The sequence below is a fragment of the Nycticebus coucang genome, chromosome 12 (assembly GCF_027406575.1).
Source record: "Nycticebus coucang isolate mNycCou1 chromosome 12, mNycCou1.pri, whole genome shotgun sequence".
Classification (NCBI taxonomy): domain Eukaryota; kingdom Metazoa; phylum Chordata; class Mammalia; order Primates; family Lorisidae; genus Nycticebus; species Nycticebus coucang.
In genome coordinates this window covers 36,487,319-36,511,381 of record NC_069791.1, presented here as the reverse complement: position 1 = coordinate 36,511,381, position 24,063 = coordinate 36,487,319, and the positions used below count along the sequence as shown (strand labels likewise).

At 37.2% G+C, this 24,063-nt stretch overlaps 1 protein-coding gene across 3 annotated transcripts in view; it reads right to left on the bottom strand.

Annotated features, from left to right (window-relative positions):
• The window catches only part of SOX5 (SRY-box transcription factor 5), a 439,900-nt gene that overhangs the window by 118,375 nt on the left and 297,462 nt on the right, over positions 1–24,063 (bottom strand). The window lies entirely within an intron of this gene.

Genomic DNA, 24,063 nt, shown 5'->3' with positions numbered 1-24,063 from the left:
CTAAACTTATTTAAACAAACCAAACTCTAAAGACTGAAGCGAAGGTGCTTATCTTTTAAATGTAAGATATGATACCGTTGTGATTCAAATAACATTATCACGTGGACGAATTCACAGTAAATTTTTTTTTCTGCTTTTTCATTATGTAAAAATATTGTCATCTTTGCTATTCCTGAGATAAATGTTTACAAAAGTCTATTATAAATAAAACCAAAAATAGATGGTTTCCCCCGCAAAAGGATTTTATCTTAAAAAATCATAAAGTTAATTGTGAAGTTTTATTGCTAAATTAATACACTCATTCAAAAATATTTATGGAGGACCTGCTCAGTGTGAAGCACTGGTTTTAGCATTAGAAATAGAGCTCTGAAAGAGACTCACATGCTGTTGTAGATGTGGTAGGAATTTAAGCTTTGGGCTTCTGGAAAGGGCCCCTGGCAATGTGTTCACTATATATTTTATATTTGTCATATATTTTTATATTTGTCGTGTTTCTACAGTTTATACTTTATTGTGATTTCTTATTATCAATACTCACTTTCTTTTCTAAGTGTGTGTGTATAAAACCTTCGTAGTTTTCGTCTAAAGAAGGTCCCCAAAATTCTATGTTTTAGCCTTCAAAATAACCTGAATCTACTTCTGTGGATCTGACCTTTCCAGAGCTTACAGGTTAAAAGGCAGAAAAGATAATTAAATGATCACTATGAAATATACTGACAGTTAAGATAGGGAAGTCTTACTGCTATGGACTACACTATGGGTGCCCCAAACCTGCTCAAGAGGTCAGAGAATGCCTCCAGGAAAAAGTCATATTTAAACTGACACAAGAATTAAGTGAAAGCTATCAGACAAAGAGGGAAGGAAGAGACTTTCAGCCAGAGAAACAATATTCATGAAGAGTCAGAGTCACGTGGAAGTTGCATGTCATAGTCCAGTCCCTGTACTGCTGAAGTGTAGAGTAAAGTAGTGAAGAGGGTGTCAGGTGTCAGATTACATATGGTTTTATAAACAACATCAAAAATATAAACTTTAGCTCAGGCCTGTAATCCTAGCACTCTGGGAGGATGAGGCAGGTGGATCACCAAAGCTCAGAAGTTCAAGACCAGCCTAAGCAAGAGCAAGACCCCATCTCTACCAAAAATAGAAAAACTAGCTGGGTGTTGTGGTGGGAGCCTGCAGTCCCAGCCACTCATGAGGCTGCACCAGGAGGATGGCTTGAGCCTAAGAGTTCGAGGTTGCTGTGAGCTATGACGACACCACTGGGCAACTCAGGGAGACTCTGGCTAAATCAATCAATCAATAAATAAATAAATGTATAAATTTTATCCTGTGGGATAAAGGTAACCATGAATGTGGAAACCAGACCAGTTAAGTAAGATCGCTTGGGTTTGAGGTTGGAAACTGTAATCAACTAGTAAGTAGATGCAGAAACGTGTATAATAGGTAACAATGTTTGGACTTTTAGGTGGTGACGCTGGGATGGAGAGTGAAAGGGAGATTCAAGTGACATATAAGGCATGTAACTGATGAAACTTTGATGACTTATAAACAAGTAAGAGAACACACAGGGTGAGTTCCAGTTTCTTCACCTTAGCCCCTGAGTGAAGAGTGTTAGTGTTTACTGGATTTGTAAACGTGATGGGAAGCAGGCCTGCTGGGGGTCTGGGGGCGGGAGGAGGGGTGGGAACAAAGACTTCTGTTTTAGTCACTAAGTTCGACATTGCTTTCACATATCCAACTACAGGGGGTCTTTAGGCACTTGATAAATATGTTGGGACTTTAGGGGAAAGGTCTACAAAAGCTTCAGGGTGCTTCACATGTATCTGGAACTTAAAGCCATGAGTCTTGATGAGACCATTTAGGAGTTAACAGTAGCTACAAGTACAAGAGGTCCAACAAGTGGACTGTGGGACACGTTAACGTTTATTGTCAGGGGACTAGGTAAGTAGCAGAAGAGACTAAGAGGAAATGTAAATTTGCTGTTCCAGAAGCCAAGTAAAGAAAGACTTTCAGAGAGAGTGATCAAGTTTTTTAAATGTTGGATTTAGTAATGTGAAGGTCATTTGGTAACTTCAAAAGGGAGGTTTCTGTGGAGGGAAGGGTGTAAAGCCTAATCAGAGAGAAGATGATGAATAGAGAATCATAGAAGGAAAGGGACTAGAGGCAGGGAGTGTAGACCCTTGCTTTTCAAAGCAAGAGTCTCCATAAGGAACACTGCTTCACCTAGGATTTCAACAGAATTTCAGAGCCCACCCTGACTGCACTGTGGCAGGCAGCCAGTCTCTGACGTAGAACCTCCAATGACGCCCAGTTCCTTGTATTTATAACCCGTGTAATCCCCTCCTCTTGAGTGTGAGCTGGATCTAGTAAGTGCCTTTTAAATGAAAAGACTATAACAAAAGTGATGAGATTTTGCTTCTAAGATTGGGTTACAAAATAATTTTTAGCTCTGTCCTGCTTGCTGACTCCCCGCCACCCCATCCCTCTGTCCCCTGCCACCTGTCCCTCCACCAGCCTGGTGGAGCAAGTAGCCAGGCTGCGAGCTGCCCTGTGGAGAGGTCCACATTGCAAAGGATAGATGTCTTTGGCCAATAGCAAGCAAAGACATGAGGCCTGGCAACACGAGGGCGGGAATGTGGAGCGGATTCTCCCAAGTTGAGCTGAGAGATGAAGCAATAATGCAACGGAGGACGTCTTGACTGCAGGTACGGGAATGGTCCTGACCCCCTGGTACCCAGCAGGAAGGCATCCAAGTAAATACTTGCTGCTTTAAGCCACTAAGTTTGAGAGAATCTATTCAAGCAGAAAGCGTATATACCTTTTGAATCAAAATTTGAATTTTAACAAGATTCCAAGATGATTTATGTGCATACTGGAGTCTGAGAAGTATTGGAACAGAATTCCACTGAGGTGTTTTGCAGTAGCTAGTGATCAAGAAAACTTTATTAAAAAGTAAAGACATGGAAAAATTACAGCATGCTTGTATGTGAATGAGGAGGATCCAGGAAATAGAGGGAAGAACACTGTTTTTTCTTTTTTGAGAGAGTCTCACTTGGTCCCCCTGGGTAGAGTGCTATGGAGTCATCATAGCTCACAGCAACCTCAAACACTTGGTCTCAAGCGATCCTCCTGGCTCAGGCTCCTGAGTAGCTGAGACTACAGGCTCCTGCCACAACCCCTGGCTAGTTTTTCTATTTTTAGACAGGGCCTCACTCTTGCTTAGGCTGGTCTGGAACTCCTGAGCTCAGGTGATCCAGTGCTTTGGCCTTCCAGAGTGATAGGATTACAGGAGGAAGCCACCACACCTGGTTAAAAAAAAATCTTATGATACAGTAAAGAGAGGGAACAACTGATGATATATGAAGGAATTTTGCTTATCATTTGGTATTTTTAATATTTAATCTTCAGAACACTACCTGATTTTATAAAGGGAAGTTTAGATATTTAAAAACTAAATTTGTATTCATGCAAACCAGTTAAAATAGCATAATTGGTATGACAATGTGAATATCAAAACTGACAATTTAAATGCTTCCATTGTTTAATCCATTTGTATTCCTCATTCAATGAATGCAATCTTGAAACTAACTAGAGCAAAGTGTAGAAACTGTGGTGGTCTTCACAGTGAAAATTCATTTTATATAACTTATTATTCCTGTTGTAATCGATTAAGAAACACCTCTGACGATTACTAGGTGACCAGAACTTTGCTGGGTGCAATGGGAGACAAAAATAAAAAGATACAGCAAAACCTGGTGTCTATTTCATTCTTATCTTTTCTAATTACATGCTTATTTGAGTAGTACTGACCGTCTGTGAGTGCTATAGGAGTTATGGGAGAACTAATTGCAGGCAAGTGAAGAGGGACCTTCACCTTGAAGATATGCAGGCTGGGGGCTGGTGGAGAGATGTTCTGGGTAGGGTGGAATGAATCAAAGTACTACTATAACATGCTAAAGGAATGAAGAGAAAACTGGTTTAACTGACAGGTGATAGAATGAAGTAGAAGGAAAAGAGATTGATGGCAGAATGTTGGGAAATTTTTCATACTCCAGTCTTGAGGAGATTTGGATATGAAAAGGTAATAGACAAAGAATGAAGTGTTAACAAGCATTACTGGAGAAGTTACGTCATAGGAAGTCTTAAGATGATGTGACTATTGATCCTAGAGATAGACCCTCTCCTAGGAAATCTGGATTGATGGCCAAACACCTGCTATGATGTTCTCAGCATTTTTGCATTACTAGCATCTAACTGTTAATAACAAATTCTGTGGACATTTAAAGCTCATTAGTTAAAATCTAGATCAGTGGTTCTCAACCTTGCTAATGCCACGATGTATTTTCATTGTTACAAAGGGGTTGTGACCCACAGGTTAAGAACCGCTGATCTAGATGATTCTATAAAATTTTAAAAATATGCATATATTAGAATATTATCTTTTCTCAATTTCCAAATTCATGAATGTATAAAATGAAATTAAATAATTATCTTGTCTTTGGATATGCATATTTATGTGACAGCCATTATGTTACCCTCAGGCCACAGGGTATATGTGTTTAAATATATGTAGTATATGCAAATACAGTATACATGTACTGTGGGTTCCAAGCATTGCAAAAATGTAGAAAGATAAAACAAGTCACAGAAACATTTTGGTGAAATAACTTTCATAGTTATCTGTAGATGATATTATATCCATTAAGTATGCAACAGCTTATGTCTAAATAAACAATGCATATAACCTGAATTTAAAAATACTTTATTGCTAAAAACTTCTTACAGTCACCTGAGCCTCCAGAGTAATCTCTTTGCTGGTAAAGGGTCTTGCCTGATGGTAATAGCTGTTGACTAATCAGAGTGGTATCGGCTGAAGATTGAGGTGGCTCTGGTAATTTGTTAAAGTAAGACAACAATGAAGTTGGCCTTATAGGATGACATTTCCTTTCACAACAAATTTTTCTGTGCATGCAATGTCTTTACAGAATTTCTTTCAAAATTGGAGCCAATTCTTTCAAACCTTTACTTCACCACTGCTCTACTAAGTTTATGTAATATTCTAAATCATTTGTTGTCACACCAACAATGCTCACAGCACCTTCACTGGGACTAGGTACCACTTCAAAAAATCATTGTCTTTGTTCATCCACAAGAAGCAATTCTTCATCCTTTCAAGTTTTATCACGAGACTGCAGCAATTTGGGCTTATCTTCAGGCTATATTTCTAATTCTACTTTTCTTGCTGTTTCCATCACACCTATAGTTACTTCAACCACTGAAGTCTTGAATTCCTCAAAGTCCATCCATGAAGGTTAAAATCAACTTCTTCTTAACTCCTACTAATGTTGATATTTTGGCCTCCTCCTATAAATCATGAATGTTTGTAAAGTATTTATAATGGTGAATTCTCTCCAGAAGGTTTCAATTTACTTTGCCCCCATCTATCAGAGGAATTACCATCTATGGCAGTGATAGCCTTACAAAGTGTATTTCTGGAATAGAAAGACTTCAAAGTCAAAATCACTCCTTGATCCATGGGCTACAGGATGGATGTTGTGTTCATAGGTATGAAAACAGCATTAATTCCTTGTACATATCCATCAAAATTCTTGGGTGACTAGGTACACTGTCAATGAGCAATAATATCTTAAAGGAAGTAATTTTTTCTGAGCAGTAGGTCTCAACAGTGGCTTAAAATAGTTAGTAAACCATACTGTCACAGATGTGGTCATGCAGCCCTTGTTCCATTCATAGAACACAGGTATAGATTTAACATAATTCTTAAAATACTTAGGATTTTCAAAATGGTAAATGACTATTTTCTCAGCTTACAATCATCAGCTTCATTAGCCCCTAAGAAGAGAGTCAGCTAGGTTTTTGAAGCTTTGAAGCCAAGCATTGATTTCTCCACTCTAGTTATGTCATCTTCTTCCAACAGAAGGCTGCTGCGACTCGGTTGAAACTCTGTTGTGGAATGTAATCAACTTTGTATCAATGATTTTAGCAAAATCTGGCTAACTTGCTGCATCAGAACTTGGTGCTTCACCTTGCAGTATTATATTATGGAAATAGTTTCTTTCCTTAAACTACATGAACCAACCTCTGCTAACTTCAAACTTTTCTTCTGCAGCTTCCTCACCTCTCTCAGTTTTCAAAGAACTCAGGAAAGCAAGGTCATTGCTCTGGAATAAGCTTTGGCTTAAGCAAGGGATGTTGCGGCTGGTTTGATCATCTATCCAGACCAGTCATAACTTCTCCCTTTCGGCAGTAAGACTGTTTCACTTTCTTATTGTTCACGTGCTTATTGGAGTGGCACTTTAATTTCTTTCAAGACCTTTTCTTTCACGTTCACAACGTGGCTAAGTGTTTGGCACAAAAGACCTACACTACTTTTAATGATTTCTAGCTTTTGATAGAAAGTGAGATGTGTGACTCTTCTTTGAGCACTTAAGAGGCCATTCATTGGCCTAATTTAATACTTTCACTAGTGAAAATCTTCCGTATTGTTTTGTCTTGGAATACAGAGGCCAAGGGAGAGATGGGGAGAACAGTCAGTCAGCAGGTCAGAACACACACGAGATTTGTGGATTGAATTTGCCATCTGATGTGGTGGCAGTTCATGGTGCTCCAAAACAATTACAACTGTAATGTCAATGATCACTGATCACCCTAACAAATGATAAGAATGGAGAAATTTCAAATATTTCAAGAATGAATGAGATGTGACACGGTAACACCAAGTGAGCACATGTTATTGGAAGAATGGTGCCAGGGGACTTGCTCTATTCAGGGGTGCCACAATCCTTCAATTTGTACAACATCTGTGAAATGCACTGGAGTAAAGCACAGTAAAACATGTATGTGCGAGTTAATAGTTTTATATGTGTGTTACAGGTTGACTTGTGTCACCCTCAAAATTGCTGTATTAGCCCCTCACCCCAAGTCCTGCAGAATTGAGTGTATTTGGAGATGAGTCTCTGAAGAGGGAATTGAGGTCAAATGAAGACATATGTGTGGGCTTTCATCAAATATGACCGGCGTCCTTATGAGCAGAAGCAATTAGGATACAACTAACACAGATCCCCGGATGATCAGGTGAGGACACAGAGAGAAGGTGGCCATCGACAGACCAAAAGGAAAGGCCTCACAAGAATCAACTCTGCCGAGACCTTGCCCTCAGACACCTACCTTCCAGAACTGTCAGAAAATAACATCGCTGACAACATCGGTGTCTAAGCCACCTCGTCCATGGGATTTTGTTGTGGCAACCGTAAAAAACTCATACAGTATGTCTTCCATGTACAGGCGTGTATCAATGTATTTTTTGTTAAGTCGATTGAGGGAGACTGGTAACAGGAATTTGAGACTACTACAGTTCTTACTTTAGTTTTATTTAATTTCCAAGCTATAAATATATAACCATAAACAGGGTATCAACCAACTTCAAAAGATTTGTGCTGAGGCTCCACACTATTGCAACCATCTCCATTCAACTCATAAACCCATATAACTTAAAACATGTCTCCCTTACTACCAATTTTTTCTGGTCCAGATCATTAAGAATTGGTTAGGTTGATATGTTCCCCAAATTACAAAGCAAATACAATTAAAAGTTTCCAATATGGCAAATTAAATCAATTTTTTAAAAAAAGATATATTATATGAATATGTCACTGTTCTACAGTGGAAACAAAATCTATAATTAACATCACATACAAGGTTGCGGGTCATTCTTGATGGCCAAGGAAAAATTCAGAAGAGGCAGGGGAAAAAAGAGCTTTTATTTAAATAAATACTGTCATTTATTTGTACCATCCCTCAATTAACTGTACTAAAAAAACATTACAACAGGTTTATTTTGTAAATAGCTCATGAGGTACTCACTCAGTAAAAATCAGATAATGGAAAACTTTGACTTTTAAAGTTCAACCATGTGTAGGTTATTCAAATTGACTTTCAACTAGTTAAATGTAATTTACTCTTTCCCAGGTTTTAACCATTTGAGCAATTTTCCTTAGGCCTTTCCAAAATTAATTTGCTTCAAGGCCAACCATGGAAAAATCTAGCTCAAAATTGAAATTTGTCAGAAACTTAAAAACTATACTGAGGCATCTCGGTCAATTGTTTTCAGAGAAAAAAAAACCTAGGTTACAGTAGCTATTGACCCAAACGATATGGCTAGTATTAAATGACCTTTCTGAAAGCATTGTCATTGCATCAGCATTATAATTATGAATATTTAGATATTAATGATTTCCAGTAATACTATGAAGGGTTCATTTCTACGCTATACAACATAGACTAAGACAAACACTTCCCCCCCAACCCCCCGTGGCTTATTTAGGCTGAAGGAGACTATGAAAAGCATAGGTGGCTTTAACCAGGGTCAACACTACTCAGCCTTTCAGTCACTGAACTCATATAAAAGATCTAGAAAGTTTTATGGCATTATCTTCACCGAAACGTGGAGATTCCTTTTTTATTTACCTTTCATAGTTTTGGTTTGTTTTCGTTTGCCTCCTTGACCAACACAAGATTGCTTTCTCTAGGTGTTTGGAAATATAAAAATTTAAACCAACACACACATACCCAGACCCACGCACCCACACCACCAGCCCTGCATGCAATCCGGGCCCCAAAGGAGTTCTTAGACAGGTGAGGGGAACACCACATCCTCACACTGAAATATGCAATAAGCAAAGTAGAAAGAGTGGAGAAGGTATTCTGGAACCTCAAAAAAGGAACTGAACCTGGACATAGACTAGACCAGCGGTTCTCAACCTTCCTAATGCCGCAATGTACTTTCATTGATAAAAAGGGGTTGAGGGCCACCTGTTGAGAACCGCTGGACTGGACAGTCAAGGAAGGCCATTTGTTAAGGTTTCTGTAAAAGACAGCCACTTCCACTCCCAGATCACACTGCAGGACCATTCCCCCCCCTACTTTCCATGCCTTCTTTCTGTCAGAGTCATTCAATGAGCACCTGCCTCCAGTACGAGGAGGACCGCTCTTATTAATCATCTTCTCACATGAGCACTGAAGCCAGCCGGCGCTGACCACTCTTATTTCCACTCCTATTTCCTGGAAGAAGTTTTGTAGGAGTCTGAGGCAAAATGAAGTTGGCAAGGACACTGTGGATGGAACTTTGGAATAAAATTGTGCGCTTTTCTCTCACGTTGCTTTCTTTCATGTCAGGGTTCACAAAGGAACTGTGGATGCCTTCTGCTTGGGAGGAGCCTCCTGCCATTCCTGGGGCAGTGCTAGCAATAACCACTATCCTGTACTGGCCCCTCCATCCAGGGGGTACTTTTATTACTCCCAGTGTCTCTGATGAGCAAAGGGAATGAACGGTGAGCTACGCAGCTGAAGAAGCAAGGAGAATGCATGTCTTGCAGAGCCTTATGTTTTACTTTGAAAGCAATGTAAGTCACTGAAAGGTTTGAAGCAGGAAAGTAGCATAGCCTTGTGTTTCAGATCGATTAATATTGTGGCAAGGGGTAGATGGATTTGAAGAGCAAGAGGCTGGAGACAGACACTTTGGAAACTACTGCAGAAAATCAGTGGGAGATGGTAATGAACTGAACTAACCAGGAAGAAAAAAAGGAGGGAAGAGCTTTAAGAGACAGATTTGATAATCAATTTGATACAAGAAAATAGAGGAAAATGTGAGAAAAAAATAGTAGTTCGAGCTTTTATTTTATTTTGGTACATGGTTTAAGAAAGAAATATCACTGCATCCCAAAATTATTTAATAATTCTGACATCCTTTTTGAACCAATTATTATTCTTCCACTGGTTGGAGATACAGGTGACTAATAATGGTTGACTTTCGGTACTCTGTTTAAATATTTTATATACACATAGAACATATATATGTATATAGATATGAATATATGTAAAACATGTGTGCGTAAAATCTCATTTAATCTTTATAACAAAACAGTAGGACAGATATTATTCCCACCCTGCAAAATTAAAAAAGGTATCCTGGATGATCCTCAGTTAATAAGGACCAGAGGCATTACTATTTAAATAAGGGAAACATTACATTTTAGAAAACATTGACTGCTTTTAAAGCATGTAAATGTATACTTCTATTTTCATAATATATTCACCTAATGTTCACTCAGCTTGCATATATCAAACTCTTACTACGGGGAGGGCACAAAGAAATAAGAGTCAACCCTTGCTTTTACGACACTGTCAGTTATGAAAATAAAACATATAAATGTGGGAAGTAAAATTAATCAAAACTATATGAGTAGAATCAAACAAATAATAAAGGCAGTAATTACCAGAGAAGGAAGGATTTTTTACAAGCTAGAATCATTGGGGAAAGAATCAGAGGGAGGGATGGGTTTGAGATAGGCCGTGAATAAAAGATAAAAACTAGAAAGGAGGGGAGAAACCTCTGAGCCTCAATGGTTGGTGTTGAGTAGCTGCTTAGTAATGTTTGTTGAATGAATAAAAGAACGAGCCAAAAAGTAGTAGTCCGGGATCAAAGAAGTAAGTGAACAGAGTGTCTTCCTGAATTAGGTTGCAGGTGAACCTATTTTATACAGTAGCAAGAAATATTTAGAAGTTTGATTAGAGGCAACTGAGGACTTCAAATATCAAGGTAAGAAATTTGTACATCATTGTCTTTAAATATATGCAAAAGTACCTCTTACGCGAAAACCCAAAACTCCTAAAAAACCATCTAATTTCTCTCATCATCTAAATTTTTTAGAAACTAGTCTCAGTGATAATCGCAAATCTTTCTCCTACGCTTCAGTTCTTAATACACATGCTTTTAAAGAATGGCTTTATAAATTTACTAACGACCTCTGGATTGTCAAATTTTAATGAACATATTTCTGCAACAGCCAATTCTGTTGATGATTCTTCCCTTCTCTAACTAGACATGTACTTGTGTGGCTTTTCTTAAAACATGCTCTTCTTGCTCTCGTCACATCTTGCTCATGCTGACTTTATCATTTCTATAATAGGCTGTTCAACTTTCCTACAGTCATCCCTTACATATTGGTATTCCTCGGGGTCTAATCCTTGGCCCCTGGTTTTTCTCATTCTATTCACTTTATCTAAATGATCTGATCAAATCTTATGGTTCTCATTCTATTTACCTTATCTGAATGATCTTATCCAATCTTATGGTTCAACAGCTATATAAAAACTAATATATTCCAAATCAGTGACTCCAGCTTAGACCTCTCCCACTGTTTTTTTTTTTTTTTTTTTTAGAGCGATTCTCCCTAGCTGTCCCATAGGAATCTCAATCTTCACCTGTGCCAAAACTTAATTAATCATCTTTCTTCCATAACCTGGTATTTCAATATTAGTGATACCTATTTCACCTGGACTGTAAATATCAAAGTGTACTTTATTTCTCCCACCTTTCACCCTCAATGGCCAATTAATCACTAAGATATGTTTCTTTTGACTCACAGGTTTACATTTTTTCTACTATAAGAGCCTCTCTCTCTATCAGTCTCTCAGGCTGTAGCCCTCTGCTAAAGAAATTCATTCTCTATTCAGTTTCCAGTGACACTTATTACAGGTTCTCAATAAATACAGTGTCCTGTATTTAAAAAGTGATATAAATATTTACTGTGTTTTTATTTATTATTATTTACATAATGCTTTGTGTTAGGGGCTGAAAAATACAACAGTGAATAAGAAAAGTATGCCTTGACATGGATGGATGAATGGATGGATGGATGGATGCCTGGAGAGGTAGATAAATGGATAGGTGAATGGAAGCCATTATGATGGTAATCTGGACATCTGCCAGTCAGCAGTTTTTCAGTTCCTCCAGCAGGTAATGTCTATAAATATTTCCTTGTAATGGTCTCATATATCCTCAAACTATGGACTCAAGCATCATTTCTTATCTTATAGATTACTTTTAACACCAAACTCTTTACAGGTCCACGTACGCCCTATTCTAGCTCTTGCTTTCCAGTCTGTATCCAGGCTGTTTTATTCACTTGGAATGTTCTTTCTTATCCATCCAGTCCAACCACCCCTTAAGTGCTTAGTTGCCTTTGTCCCTTAGTATTTAAGTTAGGGAGACCTCCCCCTACCAAGAATCCTTCACTGAGATTTCACACTCTTGGATTTACATTAATTGTCTTTCCAAAGGTTTCTCTTAAAATATTACCCCTAACTCTATCATATTACAACTGAATATATCCTGGCCTCAGGCCATTTGGGCTGCTACAACAAAATTCCACAAACTAGGTAGCTTATAAACAGCAGACATCGATGTCTCACATTTCTGGAGGCTGGGACATCCACAGCCAAGGCACCAGCAGATTCTATATGGAATGAACGATCATTTCTTGATTCACAGATGGTGACTTCTTGCTATGTCCTCACATCACGGAAGGGGCGAGGCAGCTCTCTGGAGACTTTGGCCTCATGACCTTATCAGTTCCCCAAAGGTTCCACCTTCTAATAACATCACCTTGATGGTTATGATTTCAACACATGAATTTGGGGGGGACACAACATGCAGATCATAGCAATCCCGTTCTCCTCAGCTATACTGTGAGCGCCCTAAAGACAGGGATTATATACTGCTTATCTTTAAATCTAGAATAATGCCTAATGCAGTTAAGGCTTAAAATGTTTATTGACTAAATAAATGATTAAGAAATTAACAAGTATCAAAGACAGGTGATAGCTCTCGGCATATCGAAAACTTACGGTTCAGTAGGCAAATAATTACATAAATAAGTAAGAAATTAGTGTTTGGCCCAGGGCTTATTTCAAACAAACACAGTGTTCAGTTACAAATAATGAAAGAATAGAAAAGGGACAGGACAGAAAGACCTCGAGTTTGGAGATTTGAGGAAATTAGGACCCAGTGAAGGGAAAGAATAATAGACTCTCTTGCAACATATTTGCACACAACAATAATTCTTTTAAAAGATTGCATAACGTATCTTTTTTTGGTAAATTTTCATTTTAAAAATCATTCTTATCCTTTTTGGCATTAAAAAATAAACATTCATTTCTGAAGCCTTAAAATAATTTCTGTTGACTAATAAGAATCTATTAGTCATTACCAAGTAGTAAAGGGATACTACGTACATATACCAAATGATAGAAACGAAATCCTTCTGTATTATGATTGTTTCATATTATTTTAAACTTTCTGAAATCCAACAAAGTTGAAATTCTCTTTCTTATGGGAATAACCTCAGGTACACTTTCCTCCTCATTATAAGTAGTTAAATGTGTAACAATTCTCCCTCCTAAAGTGTCTTGAGGAACCAAACACAAGTGATTTGGTATATACAAGTTGAGGTAAAGGAGTTTCTAAATGGGCAAAACCTGTAAATCCTGTTTAGATTTGCTAGACTAGTATAATATGACTTTAACATTTAAAACTTCATGAGAAATGCTAATATTTTGTATTAACTTTCATAGAATGGTAAGTAATGAATATAAATATTTCATATGAATTTTATTTGAGAAAGTAAAATTAATAAATTAGCTCTTCACTATACAGCTATTTTAAAAGAAGAGATTATGAGGTCAGTGTTGGTTTTAACTGCTCTGTCACAGGCCAGATTTTTCTTTAATAACGAGTTTTTTAAATAAAATATACTTTCATGACTTTTTAATGTAGCATAGCAAATGAAAACTTTATCCTCCTTAATTTAATAGTTACCTAGTTGGCTAGTTTAGAAAAAGATTAATTTATGAACTCTTTAAGAAACATCCCTCAGAATGGAAAGACATTTCTGCATATAAAAGCTACAACATTCGTCAATTCTTTGCCCATAAATTGGAGAACTCTATTACCAATGAAAATTCCAGGATTAATTATCCAAGAAATCCGAGTATCTCTGGAAAGATGACAATGAATCAAACAGTCTCCCTTTCTTTCTGTACTGCAGCCTTCCTAGTAAGGCATCAGTTCAGCTATTGCGCGATAACTCATTTTAAGCTGCTCAGAGAATCATTAATTAAGGAGTTGCTTCTACATCCAGCTCTATATTAGAATACTATGTCTACAGTTTACCTCTGTGTCTGTGATGAAATGAATGGTGTAGAGAAAATCCATCCAAAAGGATTCAAGTATGAGAAAGTGGAAACATGGAGCATTTATATAAGCTACATAAGATCAAATCAAAAGCAATTTCTCTTTTGTTTGCCACTTTTAATATTAAGGTTTAGCAAGCATTTAATTTTTTGACACCCCTTTTTCAGCCATTGTACATTTCTTGTGATCAGGGTTTCTGACACAGTCTACCTCCCAGAAGCTTCCGAAACCGCTCGGACGCTGTGGGATGTACATTTGGGATGATTTCGGGCCTAGGGGTTTCTGCCAAAATGATACATTTTAAGCCTTTGGAAATTAAGAAATGTTATAGAATTTTCTGTCCCCTTCCCAAATGCAATGATAATAATAATAATAATGATGATGATGATGTCTTAAATGGTCAGAAGTATACTGACCTAGATTAAACTCCTGAAATCCTTTTCATGACGCACATCCTAAATGTTCATAATGGGAGTATATATTTAATAGATAATAGTGTTATACCATAATTATGCAGTAATTTGACTTCTTTAGAAATGCATACACTTAATCCATTTAAACTTTACAATCTCCTTAGGAAATGGGTGGGATGCATTAGTGTGGCTGCCTCAAAGACAAAGCAGCTAAGGTACAGAGAGGAAAATGATTTGCCTAAGGAGACAGAAAAATAGGAAACGAGACTGGGAATGCTACAGTATTCGGACCCCTTGTTTAATTTTTTTTTTCCTAACAGAATTTATTAACACCAACAATTAACAGTTTCAGATTGTATGTCTGATGGCTGCTATTCCTAGATAACTTGGACCAATTCTGAATGTTTCAAATCCTCCATTAACCACCTCGGGCAGCATTAGAATTTAGAAGTTAAATTTGTCAAGTGAAAAATGATTGGAAAGGAACCAGTACACTAAAGTAAAAGATCATATACTGGGGAAGGGACTGGTTACATGAAGAATTCAGTGGACGCAAATCGGTGTGTTCAAAAATAATCACTGTAGCACCATTTAGAACAGTAGATGTTGTAGACAAACTTAAGTGCTCATTAGTGGGGAACCCAAAATAAAACATCCACCTCGAGGAAATGTGATACAGGAAAATTCATGTCTGAAAGTACAAAGGAAGGAAGATGGCCATGACCTCGTTTTTTTTTTTTTTTTCACATTTGTCAATAGCTTATAGTCCACGTAGAGTATATCCCCATATACAGTGTATGCAATATAGCACCTATATGTACATAGAGTGTCAAATATGCTCAACTGCATATATACAGATATATGATAGGTGTATATAATAGATGCGTATTTATATCTGTCTAGTTCTGAAAAAATATGACCAAATTAATAATAGTTACCTCTGGGAGGCGAGAATATAGGCGTGTGAGTGAGTATATGAGTACAGGCAGGTAACTTTTAGTTTCTGTTTCCTACACTTCTCCATCGTTTGAGGTTTGTGCCTTCAGCACGTGCTACCTTTAATATGTTAGAAAAATGAGACAGGTATTATGAGTGGACTATATAAAAAGGCTTGAAAAAAGTTCTAATATACCCTTTGAAAACAGAGCCAAAACAAATAGAGAAATCAACCGAGAAATAGTACTGTTTAAAGGGCTGCTGTATTTCTTTCTCACCTGACTTTTCCCTTTCTGTTGGCTGCTAGGGATTTGGTATCTGAATCAAATATGCAAGATCAGAGATGTTAAGCCACAATTTATGAAAGGCAAGGGAACAAATGAGAGAGCAAGCCTGGGTCTGGAGATCACGGACTTAGCATATGAGCAATGCAGGGACTATTATGTGAGTGAAAAATAATTCCTTTGCCACGTTTCGGCTAGTATTGCTGTAGTCGTTTACAGCAGTTACACCTGTGTCAAAAGTAAAGCTGTGTCCCCGTTCCGCATGGTATTATATTCTTAGATCATGACTTTTTCTGTCGTCATGGAAATTTTGGCTCTACTGCAGAGTTTGAAGCAAAATGTTATCTCAGCCTGTTTGACTAAATATTTTTCTGCTTCCATAGTTTCCAATCAATCTTATGAAAAAAAATCTGCCTTCTAATGGAGCTTTCCGGAGTGGAAGAACATGTTTACAGGAGATTACCACTGTACAGTATTGTGAATAGTTACATTTATTCAAATAAAATAATATATTGTTTTTCTGGGTTCATAGCTTGATGAGCTTAGCCTGAGTCTGCTAGTGAGATGAGATTCCATTCTTTCTGTAGGAACAAAAATATAAACCTAGACATCTAAGAGTTAGGCTTGACGAGTGCAAATTCATGTGATAATACCACATTTTGAGGCCTCTTGGCTGACAGCACCGAGTGCTAGCCACTCTTCCCATTTGACGCATGTACGCTGTCAAGGTGGGGAATCACATCAAAAAGAGAACACTGAGCTGAATGGGCTTTCGCTGTAAACTGAATAGCATTCATTATGTTCTTAAACATTAAAAAGCAAACAGGGTGGATTAAAAGATTAGCTATAGATATGGTCTAATAAAATCTGAAGAATGTATTAAAGAAAGGGTTTTCACGTTTTTATTCGGATATATATGTGTCTTGGTGGGGGTAGTGTGTGTATGTGGGGGAACTGGATTAAATATTGGTTACAAACAAATCAGTTATCATTTCACAGAGTTATGGGGATTAAAATATAACTAGGTTTTATAAGTAAAAATGCAGTTGTATTTTTATATCAAGTCATAATAATGTGGCTGCCACAACAAAGACATCTCCCTTAATCATTTCCACAATTAATCTTGTAAAAATACTATCAACTCCATTTTTTTAAAATTAAAAAATATATTTTATTGACCTAGAAACACTTCTCCCATGAGAACTGGATGGTGGCTGCCACTCTATAATTATGAATTGTAGTACACATTTTTGAACCCAGTTCTCTTTTTCCAGTCACTTCATAGTTTTTGAGTCACTAGCCTAACTTTCTTCAAACGGAAATTTAAAATGACTGGCTGGCTGTTCAGGTACTAAAGCAATATTTAAAAAAAGTACAATCTGCAAAGCTCTACAACTAAGGCAGGCTCTCCCAAAGTCATCGGTTTATACAATTTTGAGAGTGGTGGGGAGAGAGGAAAGAGCTGGTCACAATAATTCTAACACACATACTGTACTGAAGACTGAGGATACGGTGACAGCCAGTTCTCTCTGCTTATTTCCACAGAGCCTACAGTACGTGAGCCTCACCACACACGTTTGCTGTTTTGTCGGTTTGATAAACGGGTACCATGTCAATGGGGTTTTTAGCTTGTGATTTGGTAATTGTTTCAGCACTGGTTGTCAATGGCTGACACAGCTGACATAGTTAAGTCAGAAATTAGCATGGAGTCCTCCCAAAAACCAGACACACGGACCCTGTTTTGCACAGGAGAAATAGAACCCACATGATACCCCCATTAAACAATGAAACATGTGACATTAACTGAAAACAGCAACCCATCAGCAAATGTGCCTGGGGAAGTTTATGGTATTTAACTCCTAAACATTAATTTTATTGTGGGGTATGAGGAACTAATTAACTGAGAGTTTCCTTTTTTTATTGGAAGTGGAAATATTGTTCAGAAAACTGATGAAGAGTAAATACAGCATATTTTCAGTTTATTAAGCTTGGCTCATCGACTTCTATTTATTCAAGCTAATCTCATAAGGCAATTAAGTATCTCAATCGGTAACTTTATATGGCGATTTTATTTAGCACACTTCTGAAAAGTTAATCAATGTATTAAATGCAGAATGAGTATATGAGTATATTTCTAGTCTTACACAGCCAAAACAGTGACTCCATACATTTTCTAAAAATCATATAATCTTTTTCAACATGAACTCTGATAAACAGACAAGTGAAAAATGACTACAGAAAGTTTTAAATGTGGTGATTTTAATAAAGTAGTTAAGATTGTAGCAAATGAAACAAATGTTTCCACAGGCACTAGACCACTTTTCTGGAAACAGCTCTTATTTTCCTCAGAGAAAGCCACGTTCAGGTGAGTTTGATCCTAACTCAGAGTGAGTCACATCTATAATATATAAAATGCAACTATGTTCTGGGTGAGATTTATAGAATCCTTTTTCTTTTAAAACAACAGGATCTATGTTTTGGTGGCATTATCTTATCTCAGTAGGTATCATTTATAAATAACCTAATAAAACAGATACAGTGCTAGGAACTATTTCAGATGTAATCTTATGTAATCGTTCTAACAATTCATACAATGGATCTTATTAATCCATTGTGTTGATGAAGAAAGTGAAGCTCTGGACCTTGCCTAAGGGCAAAAAGTAGAAGTTGCAATGCCTGACTGAGACCAGGCTGTCTCCTGTTAGGTCCCTCTGCATCTGAACTTCCCTATTTGAAAGGGGGCTAATTACAGTAAAACAAATAAACAAACAAAAATCGCATGCCTGAAATCATATAGACAAATGAATCAATCGGTAAACACATGAATTAATTGATTATCTTCATGATATTACTTATAGTTCTGCAAATGCAAATTAAATTTTGTTATAATACTCTGTTCTGCGGTTGGCAATATGCTATGTGAAGAACAATCACTTTCAGGTTAAAAAAACAAAGGTCTTCGTAATATTTATTTATTTATGACCGAATCTCACTTTATCACCCTCGGTAGAGTACCGTGACATCATAGCTCACAGCAATCTCAAACTCTTGGGCTCAAGTGATCCTCTTGCCTCACTCAGCCTCCCAAGTAGCTGGGACTATAAGCCACCACCACACCTGGCTATTTTTAGAGATGAGGTCTCGCTCTGGCTTAGGCTGGTCTCAAGCCCATGAGCTCAGACAATCCACCCACAAGAGCCTCCCAAGTACTAGGATTACAGACGTGAGCCACTGCGCCTGGCCCTGTCATAGTAATTTTTGTTTGTTTGTTTGTTTGTTTATTTATTTATTTGAGACAGAGTCTCATTATGTTGCCCTCGGTAGAGTGCTGTAACATCACAGCTCACAGCAACCTCAAACGCTTGGCCTTAAGTGATTCTCCTGCTTCAGCCTCCTAAGTAGCTGGGACTACAGGCACCTGCCACAACGCCCGGCTATTTTTTGTTACAGCTGTCATTGTTGTTCAGCTGGCCTGAGCTGGACGGAACCCGCCAGCCTCAGTGTATGTGGCTGGTGCCATAACCAATGTGCTACTGGCACCGAGCTAAGTCATAATAATTTTTTAAATGAATATATACTAGAGCAGGTCAAAAGTTCTCACACTTTCTTGTTTTAAGGTGTCATCAATGGCTCAATAATATTTTCATGGTACCTTACAGACAAATATCTAACCACTAAATTCCATTAAGTAGAAAAGACCAAACAACTTATCTGTGGTAGTTTACATAATGTCTGATAGATGCCTCTGCATTTTCCTTGAAATTTTAAAATATCCTGTTTGCCCCTGTGAATTAGCTATAGCATCCTAGGAACCTTGAACAGTTTAAGAACCATGGCACTACTCAGCTGCTTGACTATGGGGGAAGACGCTATATCTACAGCTAGGAGAGTCTTCAATTTGACACTTTAGGCTAAACTATCAAGCCAGCTGTTTGCAACTGTTTGTTTTTTTGCTGTAGATAGAAAATGTTTTATTTTATTAGATTTTGCTATTCCTGCAGATTTTTAAATTTCTGCCTAAAATCCTTTCTGTCAATATTTCTAAAGCATCTAACTATTCCAATTATGTGAATGGAAGTTTTATATCCAAACACAAGGAGAGGGGCAGAGGGCGGAAGTCATTAGTAGTAAGAGAAGCACCCTCACCTCTCATTTCTGCCTCTGAACTCTGTCTCTACAGGCGCAGCCGTGAACCTGAGGAGGCGGCATATAATGGGAAGACGACTGGATTGAGACCCAGAGAAAGTGCTCCTGACCCAACTTATGCCCTTCAACCACCTTATCTCTGAAGTTTCTCTCAAATCTAAAATGCTGGGCTAACACTAGCTGCACATCAAAATTATTTTCTGTTTAGGAGAATTTTTTTCTAATACGAGCAAACACAAAATTGATATCTTCCTGAAAACATAGCTGCTTTATAGTTATCAAAGGCATTTAAATATTTCAAAAATATGTACCTGATACAAAGGTCACAGCCCACCTGTTGAAGGATTTGAGGTTTCCCAGCAGAGGCCAGTGGACTGTGCTCCTGGGACTGTTCAATCATCCAACAATGTTCTCAAATCAACTCACTGACATACTCAAGTTATTTTTTCATTCAGAATTTGAACCATACTTTGCTGGTCAGACTGAAAGGCTATAATGATTATTATTAATGAAAATGTTATTATCCACCAATATAATATAGACTTGGGATTATTATTATTACTTTTTTTTTTTTTTTGAGACAGAGTTTCATTATGTAGCCCTTGGTAGAGTGCTGTGGCATCAGAGCTCACAGCAACCTCAAACTTTTGGGCTTAAGTGATTCTCTGCCTCAGCCTCCCAAGTAGCTGGGACTCCAGGCGCCCTCCACAATGCCTAGCCATTTTTTTGGTTGCAGTTGTCATTGTTTTAGCAGGCCCAGGCCAGACTCAGACCCGCCAGCTTCGGTGTATGTGGCCGCTACCCTACTCACTGAGCTACAGGCAGTAAGCCTAGACTTGGGATTTTTAAGTATGTGTTATAAAATTTAGGATGTGCTTAGCAACTTGAATAAGAGTTTTAGCTCAACTGACAAGTTAAAAATAGATTATTTGATTAATTATTTTCCTGGATATCTGAATGAGGGTGGCTTATCACACCCACATTTGTACATAACTATTTTCAAGTTTTCTATTTACTATATATAATAGCAAAAGGATTCAATTTAATGATGTCCCATTATTTCCTCCTCTTCAGAAATTTGCAAATATTTTTTTCTTTTAATAAATAAGTAGGAAGAGCAATAACTAGATAAGGATCCAGAAAGGTGTGGTTCCAGGCTTGATTTTATTAAACCAAATGCTAAAACAGAATCTCCAGTTCTGGTATCAATACCAGATAATGTATCAATACCTGTAAAACTCATCTCCATACTCATAGATAAGAGTGGACTGTAATATTCTCTAAAGCTCCCCCTCCAGTCAGTCTGTTCTGAAGTCCCTGGCTATGCTGCCATTAATTTATTCTTATATTAAAAAAAATTGCTATCTTCCTGAAAACATAGCTGCTTTATAGCTATCAAAGTCATTTAAATATTATTTCAAAAATATATGATGTGCATTCTAGTGCTTAAGAGAGGCCCAGCAACTGCATTTTGTATGTCCCCATTCCTTGCCATATTTCCACCATTATGTTTCTTAAAGAGAAAATATCTTTACATCCAACCAAAAGCTTATTTTTCAGAAAACAGGTGATATACTAAATCTACAAAGGATGGGCTCCTCAACCTATATTTTTAGTTTATTTTCTCCCTGTCAGGAATATTTCAAGTTTCTGGTTTAGTCCCAGACAATTTTTAAATTTTTTTTGATGTATTTTATCAAGAAATATAGACTACATAGGCCAATGTATCGTCAGTATGTTCCATCAACGGATTGATGAAAAGCACCTGGATTTTTGATAGCAAAATAGTGTATCTTTCATACTTACTTGAAATTACATCAAGATGTGTGGGTCAGCCTCTTCCATTGAGAAGTATGTAATATCAGTTACATTGAAACAACTGGCACCCAGAAAAGTCACAAATCATTGACAATTACAAGAATAAAACGGGAAGTCTCACCGAAGAGTGAGGATCACAAGATTTTCTCCCCACCACCTCTATTCCTTTCCTGCAATGTGATTAAAAGTCTGGACTATTTATCACTTCCAGCTTTTCATTCATACTTTGTATGGATGTCAACAAGGGTGGCACTTTCTTTCGCGACTGGCTTCTGCTTAGTCCCAGAGTTTGGCATGATGTCAGTTTCAAGTTTGCCAGCAGCTGTAGAGGCTTTATTCTATTATATTTTCAAGGTTATAAAAGAAGTGGTATCATTTTTAACTTTAAGCACAGAAGGTAAGAATATCAAACGGTTAATACACTAACAATTTTGGAAAGGAAAAGATTTCTCCGAGCCACGTTGCATTAACACTGAACAGACTTAGTATGCAGACTCTGTCAAACACGAGTGAGGGGCAGCGTTGCTCTTGACCTTTGCAGGCCTACAGTTATGCTATTGTTTATAGTCAGTGTGGTTCTCTTCAGCCAAAGTATTTGCTAATGGGACTTATTTCTGCAGTTGCGTGAAGAAGCTTTTGCTTTCTCTTTTTTTAAAACAGAACTAGTCTATCGGTACGTGTATATATTACCAGTGCATGCTGAGGCAGCCAACGGTTTTTAAAAGTGTGACTTTTGCTTTTTCTTTTGAGTAACAAAGATTACCAAAAATACATCATCAACAGGTGTTTAATGTGAAAAGTAATTCCTTAGGAAAAGAGAAACAAAACAAAAATCCTTTATGATTAAAAACTTAGAATTCAGTGTAGCAATAGAATTTAAAATACTTAGAATAAATATAGTCCTTAATTACTAAAAAAAGTTGGTATATCTGGATGAATTGGTAATCTACAAAGGTTAGAAAGGTATGGAAAATAAGACCAAATGAATAAGTTAAAAATCCAGAATGAGTACACATGGGAATACAGCAGTGGTGCTCAACCTGTGGGTCGTGACCCACAGGACCTGCATTAAAGGGTCACGGCATTAGGAAGTTTGAGAACCACTGGGATACAGGAAACCAATGTCAAGAGAAAGATTTACAAAAGCAATATAAAAATTTCAAAGAGCAAAGTAGTAACTCACAAGGGTGAGTTTTTATCGTCCTGAATTTGTATTGCTTTTATCTGAACTCCAGAGTTGCAAGCTGCTCATTTCAAATGGCTTTGTATATTTAAGAAATTACAGTCTATCTCTTCAATATAATACAGAGAAAGACTTAAAGACTAGGAATAAATGTTAAAATCCCCAGTGTGAAAATTCAGGATGTCACCTACTGGGAAACTGAGAACTGATTTCTAGTAATGTTGGAATTTCTCAAATGCAATAAATACTACAGTATAGCAAGATGTTAGTGGGACTATTTATTAATAGGCATATAAGCTGGAATCCACTGGAATTTAAAGATTTTCTACATAAACTTCTAAAATAATAATATTTCACTATTTTTTTTTCCAATGGTGTTCTACTTTCATCAATGAAAATACATCAATACACTTTCTTTTTCTACATTTCTTCTGGCAGTGTTCCAGAAGATACTTAGTGTAGCAGACTAGCCCCTGTTTGGAATATCTCATTGAAGACTTTTTATCTTATTGAATACAGCAGGCATTTTGGCTATTTAAAATTGTAACAATGAAGTACTAGTGTGTTTCCAAAATGAACAATATGCAATTTAGATTTGGTTATAAAAGAGAGAAAGGTATGAAATCACAGGTGTCTAAAGTTAATAAAACAACATAAACACTTATCTCGGTGTAACTTATCACCTGGTGCATTGCTTGTAATGAGTGTTGAAATCATTCAAAAATGTTGAATGTTGTACTAAAAGTTGAGCTACAGCAGCAACTACTCTCAGAAAGCTTCCAAGTGAAGCGAACGAGAAAACATTCATGATCCACAGGAAGCAGGAGAAAGGAACCTGACCGGGGCCAGCCCAGGGCTCCCTGAATGGAGGTGGAAGAGATTCACAACACCAAGCAGAGGGAACTCAGAGATACAAGGCCACAGCAATGAAAGAGAATTTTTTAGTCGAAGAACTAGAAAGACTAGCAAGAAATTAGGCTATAAATTGGGGAGGAGACCAGTAGCAGACAGCCAACCTCTTTGCATTAGGAAATTTCGATTTACCATATTGGGCAATGGAAAGCTAGTTAAAAGGATATTCCTACGTCATCTACACAAAAAATAAAATGAACCTCCAAATTACATTCATATTTTAAGAATATACTGGAAACAGATGTTACAAAACTGAATTATAAAGAGCAAATATTGGCTTCAGAGGCATAGAAATAATCTAAGGCCTTTTAAACACCA